Below are 18,118 nucleotides of genomic sequence, written 5' to 3'. Positions count from 1 at the left end.
ATGATTTCCTGGGCATAGGGAAGCCCCTATACCTCAGTTACTCCCCCTGCTCCCTGGAACCCTCTGAAGTTGGTCAGCTTAGCTAAACCTGGTGATAGAACCAATTCTGGGGTGGATTTGTAGGGCCTGGTGAATTCACTGCACTAGAGTCTGAAGGTTATATGTGAAAATAAAATACGAAGATTGGTCTGTTAGAATAAATAACCCAAAATCTCAGCATCTTTCCCTGTTTCTGGTGGTTTGGATAGGAATGTCCCATAGACTCATGAGTTTCAATATTTGGCCCATAGAGAGTGGCACTATTAGGAGGTGTGACCTTGTTGGAGCAAGTGTGGCCTTGTTGGAAGAAGTGTGTCATTGTGGGGGTCAGGCTATGAAGTTTCAAGCCAGGGCTCTTCCTGCTGACTGCCAATCCAGATGTAGAACTCTCAGCTACTTGTACAGCACTATGTCTGCCTGCACACTGCTGTGCTCCCCACCATGATTCTAATAGACTGAACCTCTGAAACTGTAACTAGCTCCAATGAAATGTTTTTCTTTATAAGAGTTGCTGTAGTCACGCTGTCTCTTCACAGCAATAGAAACCCTAGACAGTGTTGATTCATAACTCCACTTGTAACCACCGTGTTGCATCCAAGTGTGGTTCCCATTTTACTTCCTTCTCTGGCATCCATTTATCTCAACCTTATTCCTTATAGAAACCTAATTTTGTTCAGGCCACCACCTTCCCCTGCCCTGCTTACCCATGACTGTGTCACAGGTGATTCTTTCACCCAGTCCCCACCGGTTTAGTCTCACTTGCGGTAACCATAGAAGTTCCTCTTTTTGGTTGTTGATTAGACTAGGAATTTGGTCATGTATCCCAATTGAGTCCAAAGAGTCCTGAGGGGAAGTCTGTTGAGAGATCTCTAAGAAAGTATTTGTTCCTACATGGAAGGATTTGACAAGATTTTAAAAACATTATTCTAGGTGAAGTAATCCAGTGGCAAGATTGCATGTTATGTGACTCTACATACATGAAACATCCAGATGTGGAAAACACATAGGAAGGGAAAAGGATTAGATGTTGGGCTGGGGAAAGGGGGGATGAGAAACGACTGTTCTGAATATGGATATAGAGGAAGATGTTCTCAATATGCATGTGGTGGTGGCTGCACAGCTCTGTGACTATATTCAAACTGGTGAATCACAAACTTAAATGGCTGAAATGTATAAAAAAGAATGAAAAAAGAAAAAGAAGAGAAGAAGAGAAGAGAAGAGAAAAGAAGAGAGAAGAGGAGAGGAGAGAAGGAAGAAAAGAGGAGAGGGGAAGGGAGAGAAGGGGAGAGGAGGAGAGGGGAGGGGAGAAGAGAAGAGAAGAGAAGAGAAGAGAAGAGAAGAGAAGAGAAGAGAAGAGAAGAGAAGAGAAGAGAAGAGAAGAGAGAAAAAAAGATGACTCTGGGTCTGGAGAGATACTTCAGTGGTTAAGCACACCTGGATTTGGTTCCCAGTACTGATATAGCAGCTCACAACCATCTGTAACTCCTGTTCTAAGGACCTCACACTTGCCTCTGGCCTCCGTGAGCGCTAGGCACACACATGATGCACTTAAGTGTAAGCAGGCAAACACTCAATAAATAAAAAAAGAATTATTAAAAAGATGTTCCCACATTATGCTCCATAGGATCATAAAGATCCGTATGCCATCGTTGCTCATCCATGAAAGGAGCCACCCTGAGGCAGAGCTGCTTCACAGACAGCGACAGAAAAAAGAGGTAGAAAGAATGAGGATCTTTAATGATGTCATGGAACCAAGTGGTCAGTCTGTGTCTGGATCGTGCCAAAATTCTATACATCCTGTTATGTAAAATAATGTATTCTGTTTAGATCAAAGGCAGGAGCCGTGAGCATCCATTGACAACTTACAAACCGCAGGCTGTTGGTGGCCAGAGTGAGGACATTGTTTCTAACAGGACAAGTGGAGGCTTTAAGGCAGGGAATACGTGACAATCAATGACAAAAATAACTGGCAGACGTCACTGCTCTGCTGAAGCTTTTACTGTTCTCGATTCCTTCTCCGGTCATCTTGATTGTTCTTGGACCCGGGCTGTGCTCATTTACTATAGATGCCTTATCAATCACGGGGAAGAGTTCCAGGAAGGAGGTGTTGGGGTGCGCATCTGCCTGTTGGTAGACTGTCCCTGTATCTCCTCAGATGAGTTCTGTGGTGGGAGCAGATGCTCCCCAGCGTAAGCGCTTCTACCATGGAAAATGTGAGCAAATTCTTTGAACATTCACTTTGGTGTATTTACTCACTTTCTGCACACAGATACTTCTTTAGACTCCGTGTTTCCTGCAAGAAAATATGAAGTGTTATTCTTATGATATTTATGCTTAAAATACTTTCCTTATTATGACCTTTAATATCCACTTAATCGACAGGTACCAGATTGGAAATATGCAAATGAGGCCTTTCAAGAAACCAATGGCTTCTTAGGAGACAGAATATTTTCATATCATTGCATGGGATTTTTAGGGAACCCTCTGTGAAGCTCCATGTCACCTGGGTCTACCAGGGCTCTTTCTTTTCTTCGAATGATTTCTTGTTTTAATGTGTCTCCTTGTCATCCTGTGCCACTGCCTCCTCACCTCGCTTGGGCCCCAGCTGGCAACTGTAGTTGTCTATTCTGTATGACAGTTTATAAGGACAAAGACCAGACCTAGGATGAAGCAGGTCTACAGTATTATTCCACAAATCCCAGGCTTCCAGATAATCCACTTTCTATGTATTCTGAAATGAGAAGGGGATCATTCTACCTGTAATGCATTTGTTTTTGTTTTAAACTTAGTGATTGTTTTTACCTTCTAGAAGTCAAACATCCATCGGTTTCTTAGTGGTTTGGTTTGGCTTCACATTGCTGTTGTTTAGTAAAACTGACATTTCTGTCAAAATAATAATTCTGTAACATCATTCTAATTAACACTCATGCAATTAAAATAGCTGCATCTTTTCACCTTCATAAAATAAGAATATCTCTTTAGATGGAGGGCACCAGAGGGCAACACCAATCTAACCTGTTCATAAGATCCACTCAGAATTTCACTTTGGACATGGTGGAATAGACCTGAAAATCTCTATACTCCAGTATCAAGAAATTCTAGGTAAAGAAGGCAAAATTACCCAAAGTGCATAACTAAGTTGGCTGGACAGAAAGAAATCCAACAGGACTGGAAACTAGGACATGATCCCAGAGTGGAAATGTGTGACAATGCCTTGCCAGGGCTGAAGGTTCCAGCTCAGACCTCTACCTCAGCACTAATGAGACCCGAGAGATAAACACATGAGTCCTGTGAAGAGGGCCAGTGAGAAGCTAGACCTACCACTAAGCCACTCTATGAAAACTTCCTTCAACAAAGAAAGCTGCATTCCTCTGCAGGAGAAAAATGTTCCCTGCCACACCTCCTCAATGATCGGGCAATCTCTAGGAGCTAGAGAGATGACTCAGTGGTTAAGAATGCTTGTGTCTTTTGTAAAGGGCCTGAGTTCATTTACCAGCACCCATGTAACCTATAATTCCACTGCCAGGAGTTCTCATTCCTTCTTGGAGCCTCTGAGAATGCCCACACCCATGTGGCATAGACTCACACAGATATGCACACATAAATATATGTAAAAATTTCAAAACCTCAAAACAGTGAAAAATAGTATGAAAAAAATGTTTCTAGACTTTAAATACATTTTGTTTCCAGCAGAAGAAAACTGAAATGTCTCAGGGGAGAAGGAGATGGTCCCATATATCAGACAACATAGGATTACACGTATTTTCTCATCTATAAATTATTTGCCAGTGTCTTTTACTTGTATTTTATATTTTCCCTTTATGTGTATATAAACTATAAAGTTCTATAAACTTACCTATGTGAGCAAAGGATCAAATTGTTTCAGAAAAAACATTTAACAATGTCTATAGGAAACCCATATTTTAATGTTTCTCCTAAAATTTGATGTACTTTCTTTCTGAAGTAAGGATGAAAGCCCTTTGACTTCCAAATATTTTCTGGTTTCTTGTGCCTTTGTGTTTGGCTACTGAAATGTTTTAGCATTAAAGAAAATCTTTAGCTTCATATTATTATGTTCTAGACATCCTCAGATAAAGTCTTCTAGTGATCAAATATTTGCCAATATCACCCATAAGTTTCTATAGCTTCATCCTTACACTAATTCTTTAAAACCCATCTATAATAATTTGCATATGTGTTTACCTGTGTATGTGTTTGCATGAATGTGTGAGGTGCATTAGGATGTGTAGAGGTTAGAGGTCGAGGGTATCATCGTCAATTGCTTTCCACTTTATTTTGTTTATTACAAAGCTTCTCACTGAACCCTAGATTGGATGGATAGCAAATCTCAAGGTCCCTTCCACGTCCTCCTTCCTGGTGCTGGTATCACAGGTATATACCACCAATATTTCACATGGGTGCTAGGATCTGAAGCCAGATCCTCATGCTTGAATGACAAGCAGTTTACTGACTAAGCCATCTCCCTAGTCCTCTATAATTATTTTTTTATATATATCAGAACATACCAAACTCTTTCTAACCTCAAGGTCTTCGCTTCATCATTCCACTTAGTTCGCAGCTAACTTTCATTCGCCCTTCTGTGTTCAGCACAGCATTTTCACCCAATAAAACTCTCTTAAGCATATGTATGATTCCACATATATATATATGGAGTATAACTCAGTGCTAAAGCAAACACAAAAGGACTCTGGAGGACAGAAATGTCTCCACACAACAGACAAGTGCAAGACCCTTGTCTTGCACAACAGACAAGTGCAATCCTCAGCACCATAAAATTAGTTAAAAAGAAAATAAATCATGAACTTATTCCTAACTCTTCCTTAGCTTTCTCTACTTAGATTGGTATCATAGTAACCTGTAATTATATATTTAATAGTTTAATTATTTATTTTATATCTGGCATCCTCTCCTTGATGACACTCCTACTTATACAAGAGAGATAGTATGGATTTTTTGTTTTCCTGCAAAATATGCATTTCTTCATGTACATACAATAAATACTTGATAAGATTGAAAAAATTAACAAGCCAGGAGCATCCTTAATTTCCTCCCACAACCCCAGAATCTACCTCACTTCAACTTTGATTTTACATGTAATTTATAGGCAGTAAAATGCACCCATAGTAAAATGGGCAACATTTGGTAAAGGTGTACACTGCCATATTGGCCACAGTGAAGCTATAGACCATGTCTATCATCACCAGGTGCTAACCCTTCCCAGTTAACCCTCGCACACAGCTCGGTCCATCCCCTGCACCACACAACCTCTGGTCTATTGCCTGTCACCACACATCCCATTTGTCTCTTGTTGAGTCGCCTATAAATGTAGCCCCATGGTATACAATGTTTTGCTTCTGACTTCTTTCTCTCAGCACAGTGCCATAGCCATGCAGTGCTATTTTTATGGATGAGTCGTCAACTGTTTGGTGGAGTTGTTACAATTTGTTCATCCATTTATTTGTTGATGGATAGTTGCATTTGATATTCTCTATCATGAATAAAGTTGGATTAAGCATTTGCATACATATCTGTGTGGATATATGTTTGTGCTTTCATTTTGAGTAAATAAAGCGATAGCTGGGGATTATAGAGTTAAGTGGATGCTTAACTTTTTAAGACATGGCCAACCTATTTCCCAAATTCTCTAAAATTTTATATTTTTAGAAATTGTGTAACACAGTTCCAGCACATACACAACTCTACATTTATGTCAGTTATTTTTATCTGAAGACATCCTGATTTGTATAATTGTCTACAGTAGATCTTCCTTGCTGAAGCAGCTAATTCAAATGTTTTATACATTTAAAAAAGGTAATCCTTTTCTCATTGAATTGTAAGAACTCGTTATGCATTTTGATTTCAAGTTCTCCTTCATATGCTTTGCAAATATTTTTAGCAGTCTATGTTTTGCCTTTTCATTTTGATAATAGTATATTTAGAAGAACAAAATCTTTAAAGTTTAGCAAAGATAACTTAGTGATTTTTTTCATTCATAGTATGCATGTTTATATGTTCTGTTTAAGAATCGTTTGCTTAACTTAAGATATTAAGATTTTCCCCATATTTCCTTTTAAAGTTTTATAATTTTCACTTTTATGTCAAGGTCTCACATCTGTTTTAAGCTAGTGTCTTGGTGTTTTTATTGCTGTGAAGAGAAACCATAATCACAGCAAGTCTTATAAAGAAAACATTTAATTGAGAAGGCTTGCTTACAGTTTCAGAGGCTCAGTCCATTATCATCATGGCAAAGAGCATGGTGGCCTGCAGCAGACACAGTGCTAGAGTAGTAGCTGAGAGCCCTACATCTTACAGGCAACAGGAATAGGAAACCTCAAAGCCCGCCCCCACAGTGACACCCTTCCTCCAACAAGGCTATACCCACTCCAATATAGCCACACCTCCTAATAGTGCCACTCCCTTTAAGATTATGGTGGTCAATAACATTCAAACTGCCACAGCTTGCTTTTGTCAGTTTTTGTTAGTTTTCTCATTTGGCCATCCAGTTGTTTATTGTTTGACAACATACCATCCCTTCTACCTCTGACTTACGTTGGGAAATTGTCAGTGAGCATATACACTGATTTACTTCTGATTCATTCTTTTATTCCATTGGTCTCTGTTTCTATCCTGATGCTATTATCATACTTGTAACAGTTGGTCTTGCTTGTCAAATGGGCAGGATTTAGAGTTAGCTGGGAGATACCCATATGGGTATGGCTATGTGGGTGTCTCCTTAGACGTTTGACTGAGGAGGGAAGACCCACCCTGAACGTGAGCAGCACTGGCACGTGGGCTAGACTCACAGACACAATTACAAAGGACAAAGGAGAAAGGTAGCTGCATTCATCTCCCTGCTTCCTGCCTGGACGCATGTGACCAGTTGCGTTATTCTTTCACCATTCACTGCCATACTCTCCCCACCACGATGACGTCCCGTCACATTTTGAAATAAAATGAACTTCTTCTTATGTTGCTTTAGTAATGCATCAAATCAATGAGAAAAATGAACAATACATTCCTACTTTGATTAATAAAATTTTTTTTGGACAGTCTTAAAATTGAGTAGTAGAAAAGTTATCAAATTTTACTCCTTTTCAAAACATTACCACCACCTATCCTAGGTTCTCCAAATTTCTATCTGAAGTTTAGAATCATTTATTTTTATATGTCTATGCGCAAACCCTTGATTTGGGTTTGAATCATATTGAATCTATTTTAAAGATACTTTTAGGCATCTGCCAGGGCAGGCCCAAGGCAACGACCTCCACAGGAGCAGGTCAAGGGAGCTACTGTCCAGCATGAGTCAGGGACATCTGTGGGAACAGGCCTGAGCCAGTGATCTCCACCAGAGCAGACCCGAGGCAGCAACCTCCACAGGAACAAGTACAAGGGAGCCACCTCTGAGGGAGCAGGTCTGAGCCAGAGACTTCTATAGGACCCGGTGTGAATCAGTGACCTCTGCTGGATCAGGCCCAAGGCAGCGACCTCATCAGTAGGAGGACCCCCCACACACCAAGCAAGCAATGTCCATGACAGCAGACCTGAACAAATCCCAGTATTGCAGAGTGACACCTGGGAGCACTGAGAAACCTCCAGGAACACATCCTGGAACCTCGAGGGTGACTGAAACCGTGGACCTGACTGAACTATGAGGAGCAACCATCTGAGCCTTGGATCTGCTGGCACCTGGAAGATTGACCACCAGAGACACAGCTCCAACTACACCAATCAGAGGAAAAGATGGGTAGACAAGGTAAGAATACGCTCAACACCACAAAGATCAACACAACACCAGTAAAAACTAGTGGCCATACAACAGTGAGACCTGAGCAACCAAATATAGATGAAACAGAAGAAAATGACTTAAAATATAACTTTAGGAGAATGTTTGAGGCCCTTAAAGAAGAAATGAAAAGGTTCCTTAAGAAAAGGCAGGAAAAGACAAAGAGTTGGAAAAATCAACAAATGCTTAAAACAAAACAAACAAACAAACAAACAAAAAACCAAAAAGAAGCTATCAAACAGATAAAAGAAACAATTCAAGACCTGAAAACCAAAGTAGAGACAATAAAGATAGCTCAAATAGAGGGAAATATAGAAACAGAAATCATGAGAAAACGAACAGGAACCACAAATGCAAACATAAACAGCAGAACACAAGAAATGGAAGAGAGAATCTCCAGCCCTGAAGATACGATAGAGAAAATAGACTCATCAGTTAAAGAAAACATTAAATCTAACAAAAGCTTAAAACAGAATACTAGGAAATAAGGGACACCATGAAAAGACCAAAGCTAAGAATAATAGTAATAGATAAAGGAGAAAAAGTCCTACTCAAAAGCACAGAAAATATATTCAACAAAATCATAGAAGAAAACTTTCCTAAACTAAAGAAAGATATGCCTATGAAGATACAAGAAGCTCACAGAACACCAAATAGACTGGATTTTAAAAAAATGTCTCCTCACCACATAATAATCAAAACACCAAACATACAGAATAAAGAAAGAATATTAAAAGCTGTGAAGGAAAAAGATCAAGTAACATACAAAGGCAGACCTATCAGAATTACACCTGATTTCTCAATGGAAACAATGAAAGCCAGAAGGTTCTAGATAAACATTGTGCAGACATTAAGAGACCACAGATGCCAGCCCAGAATACAATACAGACAGACAGACAGACAGACAGATAGATATAAACTTTCAATCAATATAGATGGACAAAACAAGATATTCCATGACAGAACAAGATTTAACCAATACCTAGCCCAAAACCCAGCCCTACACAAAGTACTAGCATGAAAAATTTAACCCAAAGAAGTCAGCTACACCCACAGAAACACAGACTATAGATGATCTCATAGCAGCAAATTCCAAAGAAGAGAAAAATACACACAATAACATCACCAACAATGAAAACTAAAATAACAGAAACTTACAATTACTGGTCATTAATATCCCTTAATATAAATGGGCTCAACTCACCTATAAAGAGACACAGGCTAACAGATTGGGTACGAAAATAGAATCCATCCTTCTGCTACATTCAAGAAACACACCTCAACTTCAAAGACAGACATCACCTCAGAGTGAAGGATTGGGAAATAATGTTCCAAACAAATGGATCTAAGAAACAAGCTGGAGTAGCTATCCTAATATCTAACAAAATATACTTCAAACTAAAATCAATCAAAAGAGACAAAGAAGGACATTTTATATTAGTCACAGGAAAAATCCACCAAGAGGGAATCTCAATAAGGGAACTAACCATCTCAATAAGGGAACTAACAGATATTATGACTCAAATGGTCTTAACAGACTTCTATAAAACACTTCATCCAAACTTAAAATAATATACCTTCTTCTCAGCACCTCATGGAACCTTCTCCAAAACTGACCACATACTCGATAACAAAGCAAACCTCAACAGATACAAAAAAATTGGAATAAGCCCATATATCTTATCTGATCGCCATGGCTTAAAATTAGAATTCAGCAGCCACACTAATTCCAGAAAGCCCACAAACACATGGAAATTAAACAATGCTCACCTGAATCACCAATGGGCCAAGGAAGAAAAAAGAAAGAAATTAAAGACTTCCTAAAAATTCAATGAAAACGACCACACAACATACTTATGGGGCACAATAAAAGCAGTGTTAAGAGAAAAGTTCATATCACTAAATGCCTACATAAAGAAGCTGGAAAAATCCCACAGTAGTAAGTTAACAGAACATCTGAAAGCTTTAGAACAAAGAGAAGCAAACTCACCCAAGAGGACTAGATGACAGGAAATAATCAAATTGAGAGCTGAAACCCACAACACAGAAACAAAGAAAACAGTACAAAGAACCAATGAGACAAAGAGTTAGTTCTTCAAGAAAATCAACAAAATAGACAAACCTCTATCCAAATTAACCAAAAGGAAGAGAGAAAAAAAAATCCAAATTAACAAAACCAGAAATGAGAAGAAGGACATAACAACAGACACAAAGGAAATGTTGAGAATCATCAGATCATACCTCAAAAACCTGTACTCCACAAAATTGGAAAATTTAAGAGGAAATGTACAATTTTCTGCACAAATATCACTTAACAAAATTAAATCAAGACCAGACAAATTAAATTGTCTTCCAAGAAAAAAAAAAGCCTAGGACCAGATGGTTTCAGTGCAGAATTCTAGAATATTTTCAAAGAAGAACTAATACCAATACTCCTCAAATTGTTCCACACAATAGAAATAGAAGGAACATCGCCAAACTCTTTTTATGAGGCTACAATTACCCTGATACCCAGACCACACAGCGACATTACTAAGAAAGAGAATTATAAATCAATCTCACTCATGAACATTTATACAAAAATACTCAATAAAATACTGGCAAATGGAATCCAAGAACAAAAGAAAAATCACCCATCATGACCAAGTAGGCTACATCCTAGAAATTCAGGGATGGTTCAACATACCAAAATCTTTCAATATAATCCACCATATAAACAAACTGAAAAAAAAATGATCATGTCATTAGAAGCTGAAAAAACCTTTGACAAAATTCAACACCCCTTCATGATAAACATCTTGGAGAGAGCAGGGATACAAGGAACATACCTAAACATAATAAAGGCAATATACAGCAAGCCACCAGCCAACATCAAACTAAAAGAGAGAAACTCAAAGTGATTTTCCGAAATCAGGAACAAGACAAGGTTGTCCACTCTCTCCATATCTATTCAATATAGTTCTTGAGGTCCTAGCTAGAGCAATAAGACAACAAAAGGAGATCAAGAGAATGCAAATCAGAAAAGAAAAAAGTCAAACTCTCACTATTTGCTGGTGATACATGGTTTACATAAGCGACCCCCAAAAATTTTACCAAGGAACTTCTCCAATTCATAAACACCTTCAGTAAGGTAGCAGGATACAAGATTCACTCAAAAAAAACAACAATAGTCTTCCTTTACACAGATATAAGTAGACTGAGAAAAAAATTAGAGAAACATCACCCTTCACAATAGCCACAAATATCATAAAATATGTTGGAGTAACTCTTTCCAAACAAGTAGAAAACCTGTATGAAAAGAACTTTAAATCTCTGAAGAAAAAAATTGAAGAAGACACCAGAAAATGGAAAGATCTCCCTTGGTCTTTGGTAGGTAGAATTAACATAGTAAAAATGGCAATCTTACCAAAAGCAATCTCCACATTTGGTGAAGTTCCCATCAAAATCCCAAGAAAATTCTTCACAGACCTTAAAAGAACAGTACTGAACTTCATACAAAAGAGCAAAAACCCAGGATAGCCAAAACAATCCTTCTAGAGGCATCACAATCCCTGACTTCAAACTCTCCTACAGAGCTACAGTACTGAATACAGCCTGGTATTGGCATAAAAACAGACAGGAGAACCAATGGAACTGAATTGAAGATCCAGATCCATACACCATACACCTATGAACACCTAATTTTTGACAAAAGAGCAAAAAATATCAAATGGAAAAAAGAAAACATATTTAACAATTGGTGCTGGCATAACTGAATATCAACATGTAGAAGAATACAAATAGATCCATGTCTATCACCATGCACAAAACTCAAGTTCGGTTGAATCAAAGACCTCAACATAAAGCCAACCACACTGAACCTCATAGAAGAGAAAGTAGGAAATACATTTGAACACATTGGCACAGGAGACAACTTCTTAAATATAACCCTAGTAGCATAGACACTGAGAGAAACAATTGATAAATGGGACTTTCTGAAACTGAGAGGCTTCTGTAAAGCAAAGGACATGGTCAACAAGACAAACAGCAGTCTGCTGAATGGTTAAAGATCTTCACCAACTCACATCAGACAGAGGGCTGATCTCCAACATACACAAAGAACTCAAGAAACTGGTCATCAAAGAACAAATAATTCTATAGAGAAATAGGGTGCAGAGAACTCTCAACAGAGGAACCTAAAATGGTTCAAAGACACTTAAGGAAATGCTCAACATACTTAGTCATCAGAGAAATGCAAATCAGAATGACTCTGAGATTCCATCTTACACTTCCAAGAATGCCCAAGATCAAAAACACTGGTGACAACTTATGCTGGAGAGGATGTGGGGTAAAGGGAACACTCTTCTACTGCTGGTGGGTGTGCAAACTAGTACAACAATTTCTCAGAAAATTAAGAAACAACCTTCCTCAAGACCCAGCAATACCACTTTTGGGTATATACCAAAAGGATGCTCAATTATATCACAAGGATATGGCTCACTTATGTTTATAGCAGCATTGTTTGTCATACCCAGAACTTGGAAGCAACCTAAATGCCCCTTGACTGAAGAATGGATAAAGAAAATATGGCACATTTACACAATGGACTACTACACAGTAGAAAAAAATGACATCTTGAAATGTGTGGGCAAACGCATGGATCTTGAAAACAGTATATTGAGTGAGGTAACCCAGACTCAGAAAGACAAATATATGTACTCACTCATAACTGGCTTTTAGACAGTAAGCAAAGAAAAACCAGCCTACAATTCACAATCCCAGAGAACTTAGAAAACAATGAGGATTCTAAGAGAGACATACATAGACCTAATTCGCATGGGAAGTAGAAAAAGGCAAGATCTCCTGGGGACTATGAGAGAGGATAGAAGGGAAGGGGAAAGGAATGGTTGGGAGCAGAGAAAAATATATAGCTCAATAAAATCAATAATAAAAAAAGATATTTTCAACCCTCAATCCTAGCACAAGGAAGGCAGAGACAAGAGAATTTCTGTGAGTTCAAGGCCAATCTGGTCTACATAGAGAGTCCTAGAACTGCTAGGGATACAAAACGAAACAGAGACAGCTTGGAGAAAAAAAAGATAATTAACCCTTCAGCAATATTGAATTTAAATGCCCAAACATGATATTAATCTCTATTTATTTAGATACCACTTAATTTATTTCAACAATGTTTAAGGGTATGTCTTATATCCTTAAGTATATTTTTAGTTTTAGAAATACTATAAATGGTATTGTTTGATTGTTTTCAATTTCAATCTCTAGTTGCTTGTTGCTAAAATATAGAAATAAATTTTTATATTTACTTGGGCCCTACAATGCTACTAAGTTAAACTAGAATTTATAATAATTTTGTTGTTGTGTGGATTCTCTGTGGATACAATTGAGTCATCTGCATAAAAATGTTATTGGTGACAGGAAAGAAGCCTGATTTTAGAGGTCCCAGAAAATCAGATTCAGGCACAGGTAGGCCTGGAGCCAGGTGTACTGCAGTGTGAAATGAACTTACTCAGTGTGGGCACACTGTGAAGGAAAGGAAGGACCAGGTTATTAAGCCCTGGCCTGGAGGGACTAGCTTCCTAAGCCCTACCCAGGAGGGATCAGCATCCTAAGCCCTGAGCTGCAGTGACCAGAATCCTAAACCCTGAGCTGGAGTGAGAAGCATCCAAAGCCCTGCCCTAGAAGAACCAGCTCCCTAAGCCCTGCCCTGGAGTCACTGAGAAGACTTTCAGGGTTCTGTAGAGGAAAGGCAATGAGGAAAACAAAGTTATACTTAGTCAAGGCTCTGTGGTCATACTGTTTCTGACTGACCATTATCTCAAGTCTGATTCTATGAAGTCCTGTTGGTGTCTTTTTCTGCAGTTGCCAGAGGGACAAATTCCATTTCATCATGAGAAATCTGTCTACAGTCTCCCTGTTCCAGGAACCTGAGATAACTGAGGAGAAATGACTCAGGCAGAGACCATGAAAGAGGGGAAAATGGAGTTAGTTTGGATAATGACTGGGTCCCCTTTTATTTCTCTTATGGGAGTCCCCGTTACAAAGGCAGTTTTACTAATAATCTGAACACATGTATCTGTTTTACTTCTATATCTCCCCACGGCAATATTAAATAGAATTGGTAAGTGTGGCTACTGTTTTCTTCTTCTTAATCTAAAAAAAAAAAGCACTAAGAATTTAAGAATTTTACCACTTGAGTGAGCATAGCAATACATTGTTCAGAGGGGCTCTTCATGTCACTAAGTCATCAATATCTTCTAATTTTTACTCAGTAATGAATTGTTCACGCCTCCCATCTGCATGTGCTTCCTACACTAGGCTTAGGACTGGAATGTAAGTTGAAGCATCATAATCTATTATATATTCATGGTGAAGCGCACCTGAGCATAATGCCTTATGCTTAGTCTGCAGCACCTCCACCAGGACACACACACACACACACACACACACACACACACACACACACCATTTATTGAGCTCATGATTCCAGGGGCACAAGGATGCAGACAACTTATAACTCACAGCAGCACGTCTCGTGACAGAGCCTCTCGGCTGCATTACAAATGGCAGAGAAGTGGGAAGAAAGAGCTGCAGGCACATTTGTGTGAGCGAGGAAGCAAGGAAGGGGAGAAATATCAGGCTCCCTTTTAAAACAGTGTGAATCCATGGGACTCACTCCTGAGAGACGGCATTACAGTATTCAAGAGGGTAGAATGCAGACGTGATTACCCTGTCTCTTAAAGGTTTCTCCACCAAACCACCACCAAGTTGTGGTATCGTGATTCAAGTTGCTTCCTTCTTCTTTCTTCTTCTTCTTCTTCTTCTTCTTCTTCTTCTTCTTCTTCTTCTTCTTCTTCTTCTTCTTCTTCTTCTTCTTTTCTTCTTCTTCTTCTTCTTCTTCTTCTTCTTCTTCTTCTTCTTCTTCTTCTGCTTCTGCTTCTGCTTCTGCTTCTGCTTCTGCTTCTGCTTCTGCTTCTGCTTCTGCTTCTGCTTCTGCTTCTGCTTCTGCTTCTTCTGCTTCTTCTTCTTCTTCTTCTTCTTCTTCTTCTTCTTCTTCTTCTTCTTCTTCTTCTTCTTCTTCTTCTTCTTCTTCTTCTTCTTCTCCTTTTCCTCCTCCTGCTTCTGCTTCTCCTCCTCCTCCTCCTTCTTCTTTTTTTTTCAAGACAAGTTTTCTCTGTGCAAGAGCCCTAGCTGTCCTGAAACTCACTCTGTAGACCAGATTGGCCTCAAACTCGTAGAGATCTGTCTGCCTCTGCCTCCCGAGAAGATTCAAATCCTATACTAATGAAAGTACTCAGCACAGGGTACTGAGTCCACTGGCATAGGCTGAATGACACAGAAAAAAAATACAGCTGACAAGTTTGAGGATAAAGAGTTTTACATTCTCTTAGATATTATTTCTTCCTAATCTTAGATACTATTTCTTCCACATCTCATTTAAACCTTCCCAGTTAGAGGCTACTTAGGCATTCTACATATCCCCACGATGCTCAAGGGACTGATAATAAAATGAATAGTGCTTTGTTCAGATTGTTTTGCTTTCATCAAACTGACAAACACTAAGAAAACTCAGAATAGGCATGAGATGGACGGATGGATGAAGACGGCTGCTAGAGTGGGAAGAAGCCCAAGAGGAGGGCAAAACAAGAAAGGAGGTTAGAGGGAGCCTAAGATGCAATGACATTGTCATTGATGATGCTGGTGACAAGCACCAAACCACTAAAATTCTGTTCTCTTATATTATTCTATCTTTAGTAAGGATGGTTACAAACAAGTACTTGGCATGAAATTATGCTTTGAATTATTTTGGCAAGTGTGTCCTAGACCTATTTCAGAAGACTAGGTGTTTGTTCCGTTCACATTCCATCTTTCTAAATCTGGACCTCTCCAGGAGGCTCTCCAGCCTATGGCCCTGCAGGTCAGCATTCTCTGAAGTATCCTTTATAGGGGACGATTGCAGAGCAACGTTAATAGACATGCACCAGTAGATTGCAGAGAAATGTTAATAGACATGCACCAGTACTGCAGCCACCAGCACCAGTAGCTCCACCCAACACCAGCAGCACCACCTCCACCACCACCAGCACTATCACCACCATCACCACCACGACGGCCACCACCACCAGCACCAGCACAATCATGACCACAACTACCACCACTACCAGCATAACCACCACCATCACTACCATCATCACCCCCAGCAGCATAAGTACCACCAATACCACCATCACCACCACTACAATCACCACCACCAGCAGCATAACCACCACCAGCAGCAGCACCACCAACACCACCATCACTACTACCACCACCATCATTTCCACCACCACCACCATCATCACCTCCACCACCATCATCATCACCACCAACAACAACCAGCACCATGACCAGCATGACCAGCATCCCCACTACCACCACCAGAACAACCACCAGCAGCAACAACAATAGCAGAGACAGCAGCGGTGATTCTGTGAGCTAATACGTGCCTTCTCTTAGAACTCAGTAGACATTTCACATGCGGATGAGCATGAGCATGATGGGTTTGCAAAAAGATGTCTGTCATAGTACAGAGCACTGTATGTAACACTGAAATGGTGTGGGAGAATTGTCTGTATTCTGTCAATCATGTTTTAAATAAAACGCTGATTGGCCAGGCAGGAGGTGTAGGTGGGAAAACCAGACAGGAAGTGGAAATGATGCAAGGAGAGCAGGAGAGTTCTGGGGAGGAGGAAGTTGATTCCTCGCACTACTAACCAGATCACCGAAGCAGCAGAATATGAGCTGCCCCACTGAAAAAGGTACTGAACCACATGGCTAACATAGATCAGAAAAATGGGTTAATCAAGATGTGAGAATTAGCCAGTAAGAAGCCTGACCTAAGGGGCCAATCAGCATTATAACTTATAGAGATTTCTGTGTGGTTTTTCTCTGGGACTAAACAGCTGGGGGGCCGGGCAGAACCAAGAAGCCCAAAGAAGCAGGCTCCCTCCATGTTACACTGAAACTGAGTATAAAACAGACTTCTGGACACTGGGGTCCATTGGAATGAAGTAGTATAATAAAAGTACCAATAGAATTCAAGACAGTATATAATTTATTTTATCTTTTTCTCTTAATTTCCAACCCTGAGGATGTTGTTTAAAATTTCCGAGTCTCTGTTATTTGATGTGGGATGTCCTTCTGTACATGTGTTGTTCTTATTGGTTAGTGAATAAGGCTGCTTTTGTCTGTGGCGGGGCAGAATAGAGCCAGGCTGGAAGAGATAGAGAGACGGAGTAGGTGAGTCAGAGAGATGCCATGTAGCTGCCAAGGGAGACAGATGCTGGACCCTTACCAGTAAACCACATCCTCATGGCGACACACAGATTAATAGAAATGGGTTAATTTCAGATGTAAGAGTAAGTTAATGAGAAGCCTGAGCTAATAGGCCAAGAAGTGTTGTGATTAATATAGTTTCTGTGTCATTGTTTAGGTCTGGACAGTCAGGAAATGAAAGCGCAGCCTCTGCTTATATATAATATGTTATTCATCACTATAAACATCATATTACGATTGAACAAATCAGTAGATATCAAATCACCTAGTCTGATATCTGTAGCCAAAAAGTACAAATTCTCCTTTTAATTCCATGATAGATGTTTGCTAAAGTGGATTTTAAATATCCTTTGTTAATAATACAATTAATATAATTATCATTCACTAGCAGGATTTAAAATATATAGGGCCTTGGAAGATGGCTCAGAGTTAGAAGCACTTATTGCTCTTGTAGAGGACCTGGGTTCAGATCCCAGCACCCACATGATAGCTCACAGCCATCTGTCACTCCGAGCTCTGAGGGCATCTGCATGCAAGCATACATATACTCAGGCACACACACGGACATGTAAAATAAAAATAAATATAGAAGGGTAGATAAATTTTTGCAGGAAATAAAGAAGACAAGAGCCACCATTATAGATATTTAATGTGTGGTTTTCTTTCTTTATTTAATTAATCTATTTAAAATTTCCACCTCCTCCCAATCTCCCATTTTCCCTCCTCCTCCTCCCACTCCCCCTCTCCCTCCCTCTCCAGTACTAAGAGAAGTCAGGGCGCCCTGCCTTGTGGGTAGTCCAAGCCCCCCCCCCATCCTAGGAAGGTGTGCTCCAAACAGACTAGGCTCCCAAAAAGCCAGTACATGCAGTAGAAACAAAATCCAGTGTCGTTACCATTGGCTTCTCAGTCCGCCCTCATTGTCAGCCACATTCAGAGAGTTCAGTTTGATTAACAAGTGTAATA

The sequence above is a fragment of the Myodes glareolus genome, chromosome 25 (genome assembly GCF_982192425.1).
Source record: "Myodes glareolus chromosome 25, mMyoGla1.1, whole genome shotgun sequence".
In the NCBI taxonomy this organism is placed as follows: domain Eukaryota; kingdom Metazoa; phylum Chordata; class Mammalia; order Rodentia; family Cricetidae; genus Myodes; species Myodes glareolus.
This window is presented reverse-complemented; position numbering follows the sequence as displayed.